Consider the following 20,440-nt stretch of genomic DNA (forward strand, 5'->3'; position numbering starts at 1 on the left):
ATTTTTCCAGCAAGTTGATTTATAGGATTGGCTGGCAAAGCTTTGCATACAGCTTTTTCTACAGTGGACCAACCAGCTCATCCTTAATGAATGGTTGCTCTTAAAGCTGAGAGATGTGTTCCCAACTGCTCTGAGCACCTTGGGCACGGATGAGAATTAGTACCAGGTAATGAACTGCAGTTCTTATCCTGCTGTATAAACTGGTATAGGTAGGGTGTTGACTTTAAACTGCTTTCTAAGTCATGTGTGTGCCCAAAGTTGTCTGTAGAGAACAGGCTCCAGGTGTGTCATGGGCTGTAAAACCACGTAGTGCAAGGATGTCCCAGGCTGCAGCAGCTGGCAGTGCGAGCTCCCTGGGTGCTGGTAAAACCCGTGCAGATCAGTCCACGCAACTCCAGCTGCACAGTGCCGATATGACGTTTCTGTCTACATCTCCTAGTTATTAAAACCTTGGTTTTATAAATGAGGAGTCCTGTGTATTCTCCAGACTGTGACTTTCTCCTGTACTTCTCTAGCTGAAGTTCCCCTTTGACTTCAGTGAGTATTTTGTGTGCTCAGAGAGCATTTTCCATCACTTGAGCCTGAAAGGGAGGAGGATTTATGGAATGGGGAGCATGAGGCACCAGCTCAGCAAATACCAAAGAGTGTATGTAAGTGTTTGTAGGTTAGAGATGTAAGTGCGCAGTGGTCTTGATCTTCTTAAGCCACGCCGTATTGCTGGGTCCAAAGGGTGAGCTGAGAATGTACATCAGTTTGCATATTAGTGTTTTCAGATGTCTTGCCGAAGCAGAGCTTTCCCTCTGCTGTGACCTTGCATCTTCTTCCAATTGCTCCCAGTCTCAGCCTGGTTGATAGACTTACAGCTACTCAGCACATGCTGAGTGTCATGTTGTCAGTGTAGTAGATTCATTATTTTCTTACGGTCATTCTCTTAGAGTTTGGTAAGTACGTTATGATGTATCTGACCTATTATTTTTTCTCTCTGCTTCTGACCTGTTGATAATACCCAGCTATGGGTCATCGTTGTGGAGGTCCTTGGTGGCCCTTCCTATGCTCTTTGCCTAGAGATTCAGCTTTCATTCCAGTCTTTGGAGCCATGTCTCAGCACATGGCAAGTTTCTTTCTAGCCAGGTAAAGCCTGGGGAGGTCTTATGGCAGATAATGTGAGCATCTCAACTGGTAATTGTAAAGTCAGGATCTGTAATTAATTTTTCTATAAAACTCTCAACCTTAAGGTAAGCCTTTATCCATCTATTAATTAGCACAGGGAAGAGATGCTCTTGTCTAGAGGCAGAAGACAAAAATGGGAGCAGGGAGGAAAGAGAATTGGCTCCTTTGTTGGAGTGATAAATATTGTTCCCTTCATGCCTTGAATAAAATGAGAGTTTGGCTAAAACCAGTGAGGTTTTAACTTTCGGAAACAAAGACTTACAAAGGACTGGAGAAAATAGCGCTGGAATAGGCACCAGAGACCCCATCCAGCAGATTCCTCTCATTCCAAGGCAAGCTCAGTGATACCTGTGTGATTCTTCATCAATGTTTGTTTAACCTGTTTCTGGGACCGTTGAAATGTTCTTTTTTGCAAATGCAAGGCTCAGGAGCACACACAATTACTTGAGTTCTGCTGTTTACCCCCATGAGCTGTGGCTTTGGGAAAAGCACCAAATATTGCAAGAGCTGTTAACACTTCATCATTTGCATAAATTATTTATTTTTTGCCCTTTTTTTTTAATAGCAGCTTGGAGGCAGTTTAAAAAATCCTTCTGTGGAAGGCTCTGTCGGAGAATAGATTTTTTTCACAGATCTTCATGTGGAAGTGATTATACAGTCCTATGTACTGGAACCCTCCATGGAAGGAGAACTTGATGTACCTCCATATAAATCTATGGGCAGTAGGACTCGTTCTGCTGGATTCAAAGGGAAGAGAGAAGTCCCCTAGGGATGAGAGTAATAGCTAACAAAAGCAGATAGTGTCTGACAGATTTTATTAACATTGAGGATGCAAAGTCTGCTGAGCTGGAGAACATGGCAATATGCCCCTATATTAATTAGTAAGGATACCTGCTTGAGGACTGTGCAGCTTTCCCAAAGAAGAAATGTGGATTAAATAAATGTTGAAGCAGATACTTGAAGTGTTTGTTGGTTGGCTGGACTAACTGAACAAACACAGCAATCAATAACCAAAAGCTATTTCAGTTGACCCTATTGAAGGCTTTTGGGAAACTCTTAGCAGAAAAGTTTTAAATGCTTTTGATTCAGTAGCTTTCATTTGCCCTGGAGTGAAGAACTGTATTTTTTTAAGACTAACATGTAAAAAAACCCCTCACCAACGGGTGTTGTTTTGGGGTTTTTTTTAGGCAGAAAGTAGCCCATAGCTGTGTTTGGGGTGACATCTATTGCTAAGCACTGCCTGGGGTGGTAGGCTGACAGCAGCCCATAGAAATGCCATCTCTACAAGTGATGGCAAGCTGACTTTTCACCTTCTGATCTGGGCGGATGGCTACCTCTTGAAGACCCTTGGGGCAACTAAGGGATGCACTGTGATTACATTTCCAAGCCTAAGATACTCACGTATCCTATTAGAAAGCCAAGGGGAGAGTGCCGTGTTGTAATACCATGAACTGCTTTGGAGACATTTCAGCGTAAGTGCCTTAAGACATGATTTATATTCACCGCTGAGCCTTGAAATTTCTTCCAGGAGATCCAAACATGCTTGTATGTCTTGAATCTGTAGGTTACAGGGACGTCGAGAGATAGCTGAGCTATCGTGGGCAGCTGTGATTTGTGGGGTACCTCCAGGCAGGCAGCTTCCCCGGTGGGTATGATTCTTTTTGTTTGTTTGTTTTGCTCGTTACACAGTTCCTTGGCACATCACCTTTTACCTTGTCTCCAAATGACTGTTTTTTCCTCTGCATCCCACTCGGTGACTCAGATTGAGGGCGTCTTATTCAGTACGGTCTGTTTCTTGGTTTGGGGGTTTTTGTTTTTGGTTTTTTTTTTTCTTCTTCTTCTTTTCCAGATGTATGTGAGCTCTAGGATGATAACTTGAATAGAAACAAGTATTATGAGTGGCTTTGGTGCTGTGCTCAGCTCTAGTTCTCCCAGAAGATGAAAGGGGACAAGGCTTCAACGCACTACAGAGGACCCTCACTTTCCATCCAGTGACAGTTGATGACTGTACCCTTTGGAGCAGGTAATCATTAAGATATTTTATTCTCTAGCAGTGCCAGCGAGCACTTCAGATGAAACCACCACCAAAGCAGCGGCTTCGGTGTATGTTCTGCAAGACACAGTGATTCAGCACAGACCCTCTCTAGAGACAGCCTTATGAAATGAGGGTCTAAAGTCCAAAACTGGAAACTGCCCAGGCCTCCCTACTTATCTCCCAGCTGATGCTGTGAGTACCTCTACTCATCCTGGTTCGTCTTGGAGTCTCTAGGGTGGCTTAAGGTCCTACCTCCGCATTGGTCTCAACATCCTGGAGTCTATCTACTGACCGAGGCTGAACAGGGCAGAGAAATCAGGCTCCTGCATGTCTCCGTTTGAAGGCTAAGCTTCCCCAGTATAAACTCATAGGATGAGACCTCCTTGTAAATCCAGCTGTGGCTCCATCCATAGGCCGTGGAGCTGCAGGACGTGATGAGCCCTCACTCTCCCCGCTCTTGCCCAAGGGAACAGGCAACATAGGCTGCTTGCCTTTTGTTCCCCAGCCTGAAAGATCCCCACCACAACACCTCTGAAACTAGGCTACTGTGGAAAAAAAATAAAAATGTGGTGAGACTGATGGGCAAGAAAAGCAAACAGCACCTCCTCCTCATCCTACCACCTGGAGCACTTGCCTCTCCCAGGGCATTACAAGGTGGCTGCCCGCTGGGTCATGATTCCCCTTTGGAGAGCCCAGCACCATTCATGAACCCCTAGAAGGAGTGTCCAGAATCAAGCCACAGAGACTTCTGGCTTGGACTCTCCACATCCAAAGCAAACCAGACTCTTAAATGCTATTGAACCCATGAAAGACCCTCAAGAATCATCAGCTCCTCTGATGATGAGCCCGGGAATACTTGGTTTACTAGCTGCTAATAACCATGGAGGTGTGCCGGTGGGGGGAACAGCTCCTGCTGTCATCACAGTGTGGGGCAAAAGGCTGGCTGAGCAGCCCATGTGGGTGCTTCTGAGGAGCTATTCTGCTCAAAACGGGGCTTTAGCTACATGGCTTTTGTGCAGATCCTACTAATTTCTGATCCAGCTCTTGAAACCCTGGCCCATATGCAAGTCAAGCTGGCTTTATTTGCTTTACTCTTTCCTATATGGCTGGCAATGCCTTACTGTGAAGTGGGAAGGAATGTGCCTCTGGTATGCTGAGACTATGGATTTCTGATGATATCTTGTGAAAATGTTTCTGACTGGGGTTCTGGCCTCTTGCTTCCTGGGATACGTTTCACTTTGCAGCGAGAAATATGCGATAGCAGTGTGAAGAATTGTGCTTTCCACCCTGCTACCAAACCAGATGCTTTTTCCCTAGGCAGATCTTTCTTTTTGTATTTTTCGCTCCAAGCTAAGGTTTTTAGCTGCATTCCTACTGGTAGAGTTTCCTCCCTTTCATGTTGTGGAAAGACCTGGCAGTGGGGTCAGGACTTGTAATCTGCAGCTGGCCTGAGGTCTTGTGATCCAAAGCACCATCAAAGAAGCTGGAAACGGGCAGGGGGAATTTCTGTGTGTTTCAGAGGGAGCAGTGTCTGATGTGGAAGCACATATGCTTTTGTCTAAACTGAATTCCATGCAGCCAACCCCCTTCATATTGGAATTATAATGTTAACTAGACCTGAGCAGGGATTTTCTGATGTTGATATATATTGATTTTTGCAGATTGAAATTTCCAGCTGAAAATGCATTGCAAAACTGGAGAGCTTTTGCCAAAGTATGTCTTAAACAAACAAACCCCAAAACCCCTTTTAGCACACATCTGACTTGGCCACATTCTCCTTTAAGTGATGTGCCCAAGGTCCCACAAGAAGTCTGTGGCAGAGCAAGAAGCAGGAGTGCTGCTTTTCTTTTCCTCATACGTGCATCTGGTGTTACAGGATCACTTGTTCCAGCTGGGAATGACCTCAGCCAGAGCCTGGCTTCACTGAAGCAGGGTTAGTGGTGTCCTCACCAGCAGGGCTTCCACCAGCAGAAACAGAGGCGGGGAAACGGAGCTGAGATCGTGCAAAGTGATCACTGCAGGAAAAAGAGGCTGAAACCACATCCATTTCTGTCCCTTGTCTGTGACTTTTCAGCTGTTGGTGAGTAACTGGATGGCTGTTGGGAACAGCAGGAACCCGACCGTCATCTCTGCTGCTCTCTATCAAGACAAGGCAGCTCTGAAAGGAATTAGAAGTACATTTTTTTTTATCTTGTTGCTGTAAGAACTTATACAAGGGCCTCTTCTGCGTTCTGACTCCTGACTATTGGTGAGGAGGTCACCATCTCACTGCTCGTCTGGCATATCATTACGGTACAGCTTTGCATAGGTGAGAAGAAACATCCTGGTGACACCTCTTATGGAGGTGAGCCTTAAGGGAACCAAAACATTAAGAAGCCTGAAGGGCTTCCTCAGCTGATCAGCATTTCTAGCTCATTTTACCAAACAAACTGTACCATCTCCCCTCATCCGAGGGTAGACAAGGCTTAATGGGCCTTGCAAATAGCAAGGTGTTATTTGTGTGCTGCAGCATATCTTTAGTGCCAGACACTGGTACTGATGGGTGCTATAAATTGTGTGTAACACCGTTGCTGTAGTTCTTGCTTGTTTCTTAACCATAAGGAGAGCTTTAGACGTTGCATGCAGTTTGATTATAACTGCTGCAGATGTTCATAACCTACAAAACTGACATTTTTGCAACTCTCTGACCTTTAACACATGAATATCAAAGCAATCTTGGCAGCACCTTGCTTTTCTTAGCACTTTGGATGTAATAAAATCACAGAGCAGCCCAGGCATCTCAAGAAAATCTATGTCTTAATTTATTCCATCCTTGAGAGTATTCTTGGGCTGTTTTGCTAATCAGCCCTTCAAAGGACGTGCATGAACCCTCATCCACCCCCTCCCACCGTCTCTAAACCTTGGCTTGGTGAAGGGTGCTTGTCCAATATTCAGCTGTCCTGAGCCTTGAGTTGAATCAATGTTCCTTATCTTCTGTGGATGATGATAATATATTTGCAGACCATGTCCTCCTAATGTTTCTCACACAGAAAAAAAAAAAGTCACTGAAGTCTGGAAAGAGTCTCCTTAATGTTTCTATTTATAAGCCCAAATGAATGAGGGCTTTGCAGGGATCATTGCCTCCTGCTGCTTCTCCCAGCTCCAGCCTGTGTGTTCCTTGTCTGTCTTTGGCTTTCCTTCCACTTTCTAGAGCAGTTGTCATGCTTCCCTGAAAGTCCTCAGGATCCTGTGTTCAGCCCAACGCAGGTTCTCCTTGAAAGTGTTTGTGCACTTGTGCATTGTTGGTGTTTGTCTTCCCTAGTACCCATAAAGTGTGATGGAGCCCGGCTTTCCTGGGGTTGGCTGGACACCTGCCTGCCGGTGGGAAGTGGTGAGGGGATGCTGCCTTTGGCTTTGCTTGTGTGCGTGGCTTTTGCTTTGCCTGTTAAACTGTCTTTACCTCGACCCTCGAATTATCTCTTTTACTCTTCTGATTCTCCTGCCATCCCACCGGGGGGGGGGGGGGGGGGGGGTAGTGAGAGAGCGGCTGTCTTGATTAAATTAAGCTAAGCATTGTGCATGATGAGCAAATGCAAAATTCATGCTGTCAACTTCCCTCAGTGCCTTTTTAGGTCTTTTAATTGTTTTTCACCCTTTTCTGCATGTTGTGTTAAGTGTGCCTAACATCAGGAACTTTGTCTTCCTTTGTACAATAGCTGGTGGTGGGTTGTGACCGGTGGAGTCTCAGCACCAGTCTTCTGCTTGGGGAAATATATCAGACCATCTCCATGAATGAGCCAGAAGAAGTTGGTGATATTGCTTTGCCCAGAGGCTGCTGCAGCAGACAAAGTCTAGGCACAGACTGCAACAGGCTTTGGATCAAGTCTACAACAAAGCTGTTCTAAGATGACAGTGTCAGCATACTGCTGTTTCCTGCAAAGTCAGCCTAGCCTGGAGCAGGAATCACAAGATTTCTCATTCAGAGGGCTCTAACCAGCCCTTCTTCTGACCTGGTAAGTGGGATGCAACCCAGAAGCTCTATGATTTCAGCCCTTACATGGGTCTTTGATATCTGCTGTATACCTCCTTTAATTTATTTTAAGCATTGTTTCAAGGATGGTCAAAGTACTGCTGGTGGTGGAAGAGCAAAGAACTTACGCCTTTCCACATGAAATGTTGCTTCAGTTTCCAGCTGCTTCCTACTCAGGGAAATATTGTTTGCAGCTGGTGCAGTCACAACACAGTTGTATGCTGCTCCTTTACTAGCAAGATGGATTTATAACTGCAGAGAAGACTTTCTGCTATGTTTTTTCCCTTCATCCCTCTTCTGAGGTTCACTTTCCCCACCAACATGTGGAATGGTTCTGCTCAAAATCCATCCAGTGGCAAGACATGAAAACTCAACATCTATAAACCCGAATGACTGGTTTGCTGCTGTTTAAATCCCAGCCTAGGCTTGGCATGCTGGACAGAAATGCCTGGAGCTCTTTAGTCCTTTTGAGGCCAGATATGGAGATTTCATTCCTTGCAGGAATAGCAGTTGCCATGGTAGATAGCAACCTTGATGTGAGGTGTGTCGACCTTTGTCACATCACACCTCTCGGAGGAGATGGAAAAGGAAAAATGCTCAGTTTTTTGGAAGGAAGGGAGGTTGAGCTGCAGCAGGTCCCTGACTCTGATTTCTTTGCTCACCTGCTGGCATGAGTTGGTTCATCTGCTTGCCCAGACCTGCTGGTAGAGGGCAATACCAGAGGTAACTGAGGAATTTTTGAGAAATAATAAAGCATATGGATGTTATGGCATGAGGTAGACCAGAGCCAGCAAGAGCTACCTGGAAATCCTAGGGAAGGGCCCTTTCCATCTCATAGTGTGGCCATGCCCAAATGGTGTAAACATCTGGCTATGGTTTTCCTTGAGGCCACCTATGAGGACACCCAGTTTTAGGCTCCTATCAGCCTGCCTTTGAAAGCTGGGGCAGGTCCAAAAGACTGTTCTACATTCAAGCCAGCTGGGACGTCTCACAGGTGAGGTGAATTTCTTTTTGGCCACCATAGTGGGGAAAAGCAAAATTATCCCAGAATGCCATGACCCTGAAACAGCAGTTCTCTTCTTTTTCGCCCAAAGCAGAGATCAGACAAGCAACAGTTACGTAGGGTTAGAGCTCCAGGCTGGGTCATGTAACTCCAGCAGGTTATTTCTGAGCGTGTGCGGGTCTCCATGCCCTGGTTATGCTCTCTTATGTTTCCAAACTTTCTTGGCTAGCAGCAGTACTTTTGAAACAGCATCCACGGAAATTATGTTCTTGCTTCACTGCACACACTTGGATGATAGCTGGTTACGGCTCTTTCTTAGCTGTAGCTCTTTAAATCTATTAGCCTGCAATTAAGTAAGTTTCATTTATTAAAATTAGTTGAAACATGACTCTTTCCATAAACAATCACTGTTTCTCTTAAGACCTGCTCAGTGATTTCATCTTTTTCTTTAATTTAACATTTCAATTCATTTATTTAAAAAAAAAAAAAAAGGGAATATGTACTAGTTATTTATATGTGTACAGACCATATTTGTGTGGGTTTGGTGCTGATTGGCAGCATGTGTGTTTACAATAGCCCTTGTATTATCCCAGCCGGCAGCCTAAAAACACTTCCAAATTATTCCACATCAGAAGCAAAGAGGGTTTGGATAGACTCCTAGGGGAAAGTCTTGAAGTGGTGCCCAAACCTCAGTCCCAGTGCTGTAAGTCAGGCACGTGGCTGATACTTTATCCACCCCAACTTGGACTTTCACAAGCTGTTCTGTTTGTGGAGGAAATGGGAACTTGGGAGCAATTTTAATCAGTGATTTCTTGGAGATGGGCTTCCTCCATGCCTTTGTCCTCTTTTCCTCTCTTGACACATGTGTGTGTGCTCTGCGCATGTTTTCTAAGAAATAATGGGGAAAACGCACACATAAGTGCAAGGGCTAGGCTGTAGTAAAAGAAACCCCTTGGTGGATAGGGACTGACCTGGTTATAATTTGTGCCTTTGGAGTGACACTGATTTTATGTGTAAAGAACTGGAATGACTGTAGGTGGATGAGCACTAGGGATTTCAAGTCCAGCCCTGTCACCAAGGTTTGGCGTTTGCTGCTAACCTCAGAGTAGGCTGGGAAGTTCATACCTAAACGGTGCTGTAATAAAAAACTGGAAATGCTCTGGTAAATGTTCCAGGCTTTGTCCTCGTTAAGTGTCATGAAGGTAATGATCAAAGTTTTTAGACTGCAACTTGTGTGAAGGAGAAATCGGAGAACTGCTGGTCTTCAGCTGTCAGGTGGCTTTGTTGCATGGCCACCCTGGGATGGAGCACTGATGGACTTCCTAGGTCTGAACTTCCCAGGCAATGCCCTAGGATGTGGCGGCCTAGGTCAGGCGTCTCCCAGCCAAACTGAGCTCTGCAGCTTGGAAAGACAGCTGCCTTTGGGACCAGACAGCCCCGGAAATCAGCTAACCTGAAAACTTTGAAGCCGCCTTCCAGTAGGACAGGTTGTAAGGTAGGAATGTAGGACTGCCTTGATGTTTAGGACCTTAAACTGTAATCCCCAAAGTGCAATGCATGGACTAGCCACAGCCAGTGAGGCTTTGGATGCAGCCTTATGCTCTCCTACCATGCAGCTATTTCACTGCAAATGCATTAGTCACCCTGAACCAGGAACAACCCAAAATCTGCAGTGGCCATTCACGAGAACATGAGGCATCAGTTTTGTAGCTGTTTCTTAGGCTGGGTCAGCAATGGGCAAGGATGTTGAGGGGGGAAGATCCTACATCATCTGGAAAAAAGCAGTATTGTCTCAAAACCAAACTTCTACAGTATGATTTCAGTGCTAGAGTTCATTACTTTTGAGCTGGACTAAGGATGACATTGTTTTCCAAAAATGTTGGCATTACTGTGGTTTGGAATCTTGGTAACTGAGCCAGCTCTGGTTGTGGACCTTCAGTTACTAATATAATAGCCCACTTTAATATTGGAGTAAAGATCACTTTTAAAAAATGTAATTTAAAACCAGCACATGCATTGGTTTGGGAATGCAAAATGATTTTATTACTATCTCATCTCAAAACCTTTTCCTTTACTGTCTGCAATTCTGAATTGCAAAATGTATTACAGAAACACATCTGTCATACTTTATAATGTGAGGTAAGGCATTCTATGGTTGTTTGTCTCAATTTTTTTTTTTTTAAATCCAAAGCAATGCAAGAATAATATATGCAGTATGAAAGCTAAAATCAGATGCATAACATTTTGCCCATCTGAGTGTTGGCTAAAAGCTTGGGAGGAGGATGAGCTTTGGATGGAATGGACGAAGAGGTGTCTTTCTTACTGAAATTGTTAAGTCCTTCAGTTGAATTGCCTTACATAGGTCATGCTCCGAGGCCAAAAGACCTAAACTCCTCCTTCCTAGGTGGTGCAGCAGTTCAGAAGAGTATGCATGATGCATGCGATCACTTGCCTCCAGGATCTGGAACTTTCAAACTCTCATCTTTTCCTCGGCAACCTTATAAGAGAAATTCAGTAATCTGGCGACACTGAATGACCTTACAGAGAAAAGCATTAACCACTCTGGAACTTGGGCCAATCCTTTTCCTCATTAGGGCAATGAAGCTTTTATCGCTCCTGCAGTAATGATGCATTTTTAAAGCATTTCACACCTACTTTAAATCTCAGTAAAGACCATGAAACTTCTTTGGTCATGGCCACATGGTATCTATTGTTAAGCAGACTGTTAAAATGAATCAATCCAGATTAAGCAGCCAAAATTACCACTTGCTATCGCTCGTCTGAATCTGTTCCCTCAGAGACAGCCCCGTAAAGAGGCTGAATGCTGATTAAACACTTCTCCGCCAAGTGGAGTCCGAAAAATTCTGGCAAGAATTGCCTGTAGGAAGCATGGGGAAAAAAAATGTATGAGACGTAAAAGGCTCAATCCATCGGTCTGCTTGAATCCAAACCGTCCCCTGCTGCAAAGCTCTTCGTTAGTGAGCCTTCCATCTGCCTGATGAGAGCTTCTGTATCCTGGCCCTGCATTTCCTTGCGCTCTCCCCAGGGGCGTTATCTTGTGAGTTCATTATTGCTGCTGGCTGTAATTCACAGTGCTATTAGCAAAAAAGATTTTTAAAAAATAAAATTGGTAAATGGCCTTGATTTGCCTTGGAGCTCAGACAGGAGGCTTAAACTCTTCCTTGGAGGCAACCATCCAGGGCAGGACTATGAGAAGGAAGCTCAGCCTATGTACCTTCAAATACATTTGTTGGCAGTGGAGGACAGGAGGATAAGGAGCAACTTGCTTGTGACCTTTCCCACCGAGCTGCTTAAACAAAAGCATCTGCTCCACTTCTAAAAGGTCTGTTTGACCCCCGGGCAGGCTGGATCCTTGAGTGAAAGGGCACCGCTTTGTGCTAGCTGAGTATGTGGCTCCACAGCCTCCAAATAAAGCTTGTCTCTTGTGGAAAGCTGAATGGAGAGTAGCTGTCTTGCTTGCTGGAGAACATGGCTTTAATTTCACCTTCCACCACTGGGCTGGTTGATCTTGAGCCAAGGGATATACCAAATTCCGACAGTCTGCTGGGTTACTGCAACCCAGTTCCAAAAAGAAAATCAATGCTTTGTTTAGATTTTCCTTTTCAACCTCTTTCCTTCTCTCCTTTCCCCTGGTCTTCCCTCTCTGAAAGCATGCACATCAGTGCGTCTTAAAGGAGCAATCATGCTTGTTCACAATGAAGGAATTTAATCTCCTGGTAATTATAGGTGGAAAATCACAACATTGAGAATGTTTTGACTTGAGCAGAAGGGCATTCCTGCCCAGGCTTGGATTGTCTTGGGAGAAGCAGAGTGCTGTAAGGATCACAGGATGCTGAGCTGGAAGATTTTGGGGCCAGATCCTGTGACTGGAGAAAGTGGGTGCAGTGCCACCGACTTCAGCAGAGCTCTGGTTTGTGTCAGCTGGGGATGCAGCTCCTGTGCAGCTGTGCTGGGATCCTGAGAAACGCTGCTGGGTGAAGGAGGCCTGCCTTTCAAAACACAGCAGACGATGTCTGAAACCTAGTGGTCTGTTTAATATCCCGTACAGTTCCCCTCCACCAGCTCTGTGTAGTCTGGCCCTTCAGCTGAAATGACAGCTAGTGTCAATAGCCGCCTTTGACTTTTTTGTAGTTTAGTTAAATGCAAATAACTGTCATGCAGGGCTAGTGGAGGAGCTGCCATCTCAGCGGATGGATGTGTCACGCAGCCCGAAGCTGAAGAAATTGAGTGAAACACAAAAGTGATCACGGACTATAGATCTGCACCTCTAACAAGACCTGCCATATTGCAACTCTCAGTAATGTTCTTTTTTAAATTATTATTTTTTTTTTTTTATTTCCTCTCCCTAGCAAAAACTCATCCAGAAGCTGCCTTGGGATGGTTGTAAAACCATCTGGTGCCCAGTATGTCGGTCCATGAGATCCACGCTGGCTGCTTCTACCCAGGCGGCTGCCACCAGCTCTGCCCAGCTGCAGCACTTGCACCAGCTTGCCCAGTGGCAGGGACTGGAACGGCCCTGATGCCAAAGTCTGCGGTACTTCTTTGCTTGTGCTTATGCCGGAGTCATTTATTTCGGTAGGTTATGCTTTTTACTGAAAACATGCTCTATTGAAATAGGGACTGCAAGCAACCGTGCCACGGGGGCTGCTGTAGCAGATGTGCAACTGCATGGGTTGCTGTGGGTAAGGTTGTACCCCCTCATGTAGCCGAAGCGGTGCAGTTTGTGTGCTGAGGTGTGCCCAAGCTGAGAATTTATGTGTTTGCCTGGCTTCGTCTGTCCACTCCAGTAACTGCCTGGAAGGCAACAGCGGGTGAAGGGCACTGCAGCTGTGCAGCGGCTCTCCCCTCCCCAATGAGCCAGCAGCGCTCCTCTCCAGCCTTTGATTGGGATTGCTTAGCTTTCCAAATGAAGTTGAAAAAGCAATTTGAGTGTCTCTTTGGGAGCCATCTCAAATAAAATTGGGATGACTTGGCATGAAAGTGGGTGATGGGTTTCACATGGGGCTTTGCCTCCTTTCAGCTGCTCTGGTACTGCTGCCCTTTCAGTAAAGCTGCTGTGGTTGTGGGGGGAAGGCTTAAAGGAAAAGGGGAAGAAAACCAAAAAAAAGGAAAAGAAAAGGATGGAAACTGCTCTTCTCTAGCATGTTACCCAGCAGAGGAGGACTGAAAAGCTCTGCTCCTGGCAGCCAGTACAGGCCCTGGCTAATAGGTGGGAGCAGGACACCTATCTGAAGACAGAAGGCTTGAGGGGCTTGGTAGTGTTTGAGATATTTTTAATTCCTTTCAACAATTTGCCTCTCCTTTGTTGGCAAAAGCAAGTTGGAGTCTGGAAAGAAAAATATCTCACCACTTGGCAAATTCCCTGAGAGAGCCAGTCCTAGCTTTTTGTCCAAGAACATCTGAAGGCTCCCTTCTTGCTTGCCATCATCTTTTGGCAGGAAAAAGCAGCGATGGAGCCCCAGGAGACAGCGTATTAGCTCCATCGGCGGGGCCAGCAGCAGGTCCCTGCAGCTGGAAGCCAGGGCAGCGCTCGGGTCTGTGCCTGCTTTGCATTGCCCTCCCCGAACCTCGGGCCCATTGTTGGCCCTGCAGGGGGGCTGGGGGGCTTCCCCAGCCTGCACGCCAATCCGGAGCGCCTGGTGAGCCATTTCTGGCACTCTCTAGGGCTAATTTGCATTTCTTTTTGTTGCACCAGCCCACCTTAATGAGCAGTTCTGCCTTGCATTTGACTTTTTTCCAGGATGCCAGATTTTGGAGGTTGCAAAGAGGCAGAATATCTGCAAACTTTAATAAAGGGGAAAACATTCAATAAGACCCTAAACCAGCGCATGTTCTGTGGTGCTCTGGGAATGCTCCTGGGATGTCCCGGTGTGATCAAGCGAGGATGGGCTAGCGAACTCTGCTGCACCTGCCAGATGCCATGTTGTCTTCTAACGCCAGATTTTACTAACACAACTTTGCTCCAGGCTGAATATCCCATCAGAGCTATTACCTTATAAATAGAGAGGTAATTCGTATGTTCCAGCTCTCTGCAGCTGAGCTTAGGGAATTATTCAGGGGTGGCTCTGGTCTGCGGTCCCACGACATGGCAGTGACCTGTAGTGAGGAAAACCAGAGCAACACTGCAGTTGGGTAACTCTCCCTAAAAGAGGAAAACAGAGATAAACAGGTGCCCGGTAACAGATATCATTATTTTCCAGATAAATGCCAGTTCTGGCTTTGTTTCTTCCAAGCTCTGCCTCGGTATTTTATAACCTTTGGAACTCACTCTGCTGGTTGTGTGTCATTACATCTTTTTTGTAGTGTTGTTTTTATCTGGTAAAAATAGATTTTTTTTAAAAGCAGATTTTTCTTTGCCTGTGCTTCGCCTCATAAAAGGCTCATTGCAAAATGTTTGAAACCCTGTGTCAATCACCAGGATTTTCTACATATGAAAAGGAGGATAATTTGAATTCAAACGTGACTTCGAAACTTAGAGGTTTGGGTTTTTCCCCCAGGGAAATAGGTATAATTTTAGGAGTATTTCTTATATGTATAAATGTCAAAGTGAATTGTAACTACCTTTTTTTTTTTTAAGTAGAAAGCTGAAATTATTGGTAGTGACATTTTTGAACAACTTCACTTGCAATGTTGATACTTTGAAAGATGTGAAAAATCTGAGAAATGCTGTCAACTTTTTTTAGATGCTTCGTTAAAAAATAATCGTGATTCTGGGAAAGGGCTTACTTATCCCTGCTTCGCATCAGTTCTCTCCTCTAATGCCCTGTATTGTCACTGACGATGAAAACCTATCCCAGGCTCTTCTCCTGGACCTTGCTCAGGACAGGACTTGCTTCTAGAAGTGCTGTCACACGTAACTGAAGCTTGTGGCTCTTATGACTTAGATGGAGCGAGCCAGCCTTGCATTTTTGTCAGCAGGCTAATGCCATACTAGTTATAAAAGCTGCAATGCTGAAAGGCAAACAAAGAAGAGGATTAGATCAAACTAGTTGCAGAGCACACATTGTACATACTAATGTCTTGTTGAAACAGGAGAAGGCTGAAAAAAATACTGCCCATGCTTTAATGGGAATGCAAGCTCGCTTTCTGGAACCTGCCTCCTTTTGCCAATCAGATAGGGGGTGTTCTGCATCACTAAAGGAGCCAAGCTAATGAGATTATGATTTATCACTTTGCAAAATAAAGCTGTATCGCTGGAAGAGTACAATTTATATAGGAATTGTGCTAAACTCTCAGTCTGATCGCTGGACTCTCCTCCTGAGGTTGCTTAGAGGAAAGCACTGAGCTTTGCAAATGTTTCCACATAGATGGCTCTGCATCTCCAAGCAAAAAACCTTGAGCTGCTTTACGTCCTGAGTTTCATCTCAGCTAAGCAATGGCCCGAGCAAAGCTGGGCTTGGTGAGAAACAAGTGTGCAGATACGGTATTTCAAATGTGGCATGTCACAGGTCATCTTGTATTGACCTAGCTGCATACACTGTGCCTGCTGCATGACAGAAAATGTACAGTCCTTAGGATTTTCCCCAAATGCTGCCACCTAATTGCACTGCCAGATGTGGGGCAGCAGGAGCAGACTGTCTGCAAGCAGAAGAGGAAAACCTCTGCAGCAGTCATCTTTAGGAAGAAAACCTCTGCAGCAGTCATCTTGACTGATGCTATGTGCATCTGTAAGAAGAGCTGTAGCATCCACTCGTGTTTCTCCACCTCTGTAGCTCTGTGGTCTCCCTCCTTCCTCCGGGCAGTGACTGCCCTGCCACGCGGCAGCAGCACTGGGACCCCAAAAGGTGTTAAGGGATAGGAAGCTTTTCCCAGCTCCGTGCCTGTTTCTGGCAGGTTTTAAAAGTAGTTTTACAGTTGTATTTCTGTATCTTTGTTCCCTGCAAAATCCCCTGCTATGCAGAGCAGACAGTGGTGCCGGAGAGAGAGCTATCTCTGGAAAGAAAGAGTATTCACCCACTGCAGTCGCTGCAAGGTAGTAGAGGGGCTATCTCAGCAACCCTTAAACTACTACTAGCTCAGTAGCAGTTCAAGTGGGAAGAGCAGCTGTCAGCCTAACGCATCTCTGTGGTGGGCTTGATGGGTGAGGATTTAACGCTCTCCGCTCTCCGCTTGGTTTCCCCATTGGTATGCTAAAGGTCTGGCTTACAGGGTCAGGGGATACAGCAGCAAGCTGAACTTAGCCTTTAGCTCCTTTCAACCCTTCTCCCTCCTGTTTTGCTTTTCACCAGCAGGAAAATATTTGCAAGAGGGCATCGGGCAAAAGGTGGCTTGCTTTAGCTGTGACACAGGCCACGTAAACATCTCCTTGGGGCTGGCTTCCAGGGCCACCAGAGTCAGTGGCACAAGTCCCACCATCACTTCGGGCTTTGCCAGGGTTGCTCCTAGCTGGTTGTTGGAGAACACGTGGGCTGTAGTTTCTGTGCTAGAAATTCCTTACGTTTATGGACGTCTGACTTAGTTATTTTTGGAAAATGTTAGTGATGGCTTGGCATCCTGCCTAATCACTCCTCCTGGAGTATCGGTAATTTGCTGTTTGGGGAATTCAGAGGCTTCCCCCTCCTGTATCCAATTTTTATTTACAGAACCTTGTACCGATCTAAAAGCTAACTGCGGTGCCAGTTTTCCATTAGAAAGCTAATGGTAATCCCCCCTTCTCACTTTATCCAAACAAACCTGGTGTGCCACATTCCTCCTGTCTGCTGTTACAGTGGAGAAGCAGCCCCAGGAAAGCCTAAGTGTGATGTGAAAAGAAGCGAGATATGAGAGAGGGGGAAAAGATGGAGGTCTTCTGCTTGGAGAAAAGTTGGTGTTCTGGTACAAATACCTGGCGATGTTGGTCCTGCCGCTCCCTTGGGTGGCAGTTTGAGTGCAAATCCTCCAGTGAAGCTCTTGGAAATTCCGTTTGGGGTTCAGGGTTATTTCAAATCAGTTTTGCTTGTTGGTTTGTGGTTGTTTTTTTTTATTTGCGGTGTGCTAAAGCTGAGCCATGAAGCCGTGGGAGTCAGCTTCCCCTTGAGGACTCTCCCCACTTTTAGCTCAGGACCAGTGTTTAATATCCCAGAGTTTTAAATACGAATACATGTGGGTTCTTCATTTTCAGTTCACAGCTTTCAAAGAGGCAGTTTAGAAAGATTCCCTGCTGCCACTTTAACAGAGAAAGCCAGGCTTCTCACCTGCAAGTCAAGAACAGAAAATTTTAAGATACAAGTATCGAAGCAGAGTTTGGGATTTAAAGGCTCGGTGCTCTGCTCTTAGCTTTTCTCCCCCTCACCCCCATCCTCACTAGGCACTTGGGATTTCTCAGCGTCTTCCTAAAGTCTGATGCTCTCAGTGGTTTATCCTTGCCAACCTCACTACAAGCACCACTGTCCTGCTTGAGCTCTCCTGGTGCTTGAATCCCCGGGATCTATGAGGTGGGGATGGGATTGGAGGTGATTAAGTAGTGGGTAGCTGCTAAAACTGAATTTCAGCTAGCAGGAAGCAGATAGGGCTGAAGCATCTTCCCATGTGACCCACAGGCGCCTGCATCAGTTGGACCTGCCATCAGTGAAACCTGCGTCCCGAGGGCTGGTGTTCGCCTTGACATGCACCCCTTCCATCTCCCCCCTAATGAATGGGAGGTTGCAGGGTGCCCGTCAGGGCAGGATTTTCCCTTGAAAGTCAATAACTTTTCTGATGGCCTATTTATGCTTTCATCTCCCGGCTATTAGTACTGATTTATGCAATTTGTGACACTGAGCGATGCGGCAGCTGCAGGGAGGAGGAGATGAGAACCAGAAACCCCGTCGGCTTCCTAGGAGACATCTTCTCCAGTAATAAATCTGGGATGGAGGAAAGCCTGCTTTGATCCTCTGTGTGTGCTCCAGTGTGTCAGGAAAGGACCGAACACCCGGATGATGCTCTCCAAAAGGAGATGTTGCCTCTTTGTTTCTTTCATCTGCAGCTTTTTGGGATGCTGGAGTCTTACAGCCACGTTGGCTGGAAGATGCCATTGACTCAATGATCTCCTAACGCATTCAGCTGTCAGCGGCTCGCAACATTCTCCCTCCGTCACGCATGAGCACTTGCATGTAGAGCTCCCCAGGCACGGGCTGGAGCCCATGGGGATTACAAAAGGAACGGGGATTATAAAGAAATGTAATATCTGTCAAGCTGGAGACCATGTGGCTCTGATCAGTGATTAGAGCCACACAGTGCAAGGGGCCGTACAAATTGCTACTGATGGAGATGTTCTTTGCCCTACAGATCTCGTGGTGCTTGGCTATTAATCTCACCGTGGGGGCTCCGGGTCGTTTCTGCTGCCGTTGTTGAATGCAAGAGATGTTTACTGACTTATTCCTTGTGTTGCAGGAGTGAGGGTGATGGAAATGATGGGCAGGATGAATTTAGGGTTGATTGCCTGGTGCCTCCTGATGCAGTGCCTAATAAAGGTGAGCTGCTGTCACTTGAGGTGCACCCCAGGTAGATTGACAAGGTGGTGGGACGGTGACCACCTCGCGTTCTCCTCCTACAGCGTGGAAGGGGATGAGGTGCTGTGCCACACAGGCCTTGACAGCTCATCTGTTTTCATTATGTAAATGAAACAGGAGGACAGCAATAATGTCCTTTAATGGAGAAGCACACTGACAGGGCACAGCAGAACTGACACCAAACAAATCAATTGTCACTGTGACAATTCCCTTTCCCATTTTATCTGAAATACCTACTGAGAACTCACTAAATTTGCTTGCATGCTGAAATAACCGAGTAATGAACCTTTTTTCTGCAAGGAAATGTTCTTTTTCTCTAAATTGGAAGGCCTTCTTCCATTTGTGGCTTTCTCTATCAGATTACCAATTTACTTTCCCAAAGGAATTACAAGCTATATAGCAAAACCTCTACTTAGTGCAGCAAATAAACAAATGAAACAGGCAAGTTATGTGAATTTTCAATGGGTTATAATATGCTGTAGTCAAAAGAAAAAAATAAAGGAAAAAAAAAGGAAGGTAGTTTTTTTCAGGTTTTTGGTTTTGTTTTTTTTTTTTTTTTGCAAGCTTCTTACTGAGGTCACAATCTGGTTTCTGGCATCTGAACAGTTAATGTGAAAGGTAAAACCTGCAGCTGTTAGCCCACAGCCTGGCGAAGGGCTTGCTTTCTCTGCTTTCCAGTGTTGTAGGTCTCTAATCTCCCAGGGTGAGAGGCTCAGCTCCTCACCCTGTCTCTTCCCCATGGCATTCTCCAATTCTTTCATACAAATGATGAGATTTTTCTCTGAGTGAAAAAGCAGCTTTTTCCAGATGCCAGGTGGACATTTAGACGTTTTAAGCAGGACTGCTCTGGTGAGGTTCGTGGGGAGGGTTTGCTTTCCTTCGACAAGGAACAACCAAGAGGTCTGACTTCATCTGAAACTGCCTGAAACCATCCAGTGAAGTATGCTGGATTTGGAGCATGTCTTTGGCAGTTCTGGTGATGGTTTTGTGTTGTACGGTGGTCCCAAGGAGACTAGGATAAAACCTGCATCCTAGCCACAAACTGCCTACCTGTGGCTGAACCAGGCAGGGCATCGGTACGCATGTCTGTGGATGGGGTGTAGATGGTCGGCGTGGTGCCCTCGCCTGCTGTCTGGTGAAAACCAGAAGACATTCATTGGGACTGAGACTGAACACCTGCCTTTTGCTCAGGATTGCTCAACCCATGAGCTTTAGACATGGTTACTTGTGGTCTGTCCCCCAGCAAACCGTTCCTGTGCACAAGACGTAGACCTCTGTCAGAGCAAGTCTGAAGACCTTGAGGACACCCTGCTGAGGCGTAGGGCATCCTTCAGGGCGAAAAACCTTCTGCTTGGGCGAAGGCAGGGAAATACATCTTCTGACCCCTGCACGGGTGCTTTGGAGGTTTGGCAGTAAGTTGATAACATGTTCAACTATAGTCTGTCTATGCTTTTTGTGAGAAAACTGCTGGCGTGGCTTCAGCGCGTGAGTTGAAGTTTAGAGTGAAGCAACCAAGAGGAGTTAGTGCCCTGCTGACTGCTGGTTCCTGAATGCCTGCGGTCCATTAATTTCTGAGGGCGGGAGGGGCAGGAAGAGAAGTGAATTGAAATGAAGAAAGCTGGCGCAATCCTGCCTGAGCCCCATGCCTGGAGAGCCATGTCCCATCTCTTCATGCGATGCCATGAGGCAGATACAGCTCATCCATCACTCTGAGGCATGCGTCCAAGCCTTCT

General features: G+C 45.9%; 1 long non-coding RNA gene across 5 annotated transcripts; it reads left to right on the top strand.

Annotated features, from left to right (window-relative positions):
• Nucleotides 1-10: 10 nt before the first annotated feature.
• Nucleotides 11-19,161, top strand: LOC129785073 (uncharacterized). Of its 5 annotated transcripts, none has more exons than XR_008748595.1 (6): nt 11-166; nt 2,735-3,193; nt 4,990-5,285; nt 6,901-7,197; nt 12,588-12,813; nt 17,949-19,161. It is a non-coding gene; the product is annotated as an uncharacterized LOC129785073 (long non-coding RNA). The 5 variants fall into 5 exon arrangements; XR_008748593.1 differs by lacking the exon at nt 17,949-19,161 and adding an exon at nt 13,979-14,723; XR_008748594.1 differs by lacking the exon at nt 17,949-19,161 and adding an exon at nt 5,410-5,549 and having other exon boundaries at nt 12,588-13,969.
• Nucleotides 19,162-20,440: the final 1,279 nt, after the last annotated feature.

This window comes from Falco peregrinus, chromosome 8, assembly GCF_023634155.1.
Source record: "Falco peregrinus isolate bFalPer1 chromosome 8, bFalPer1.pri, whole genome shotgun sequence".
Classification (NCBI taxonomy): Eukaryota; Metazoa; Chordata; class Aves; order Falconiformes; family Falconidae; genus Falco; species Falco peregrinus.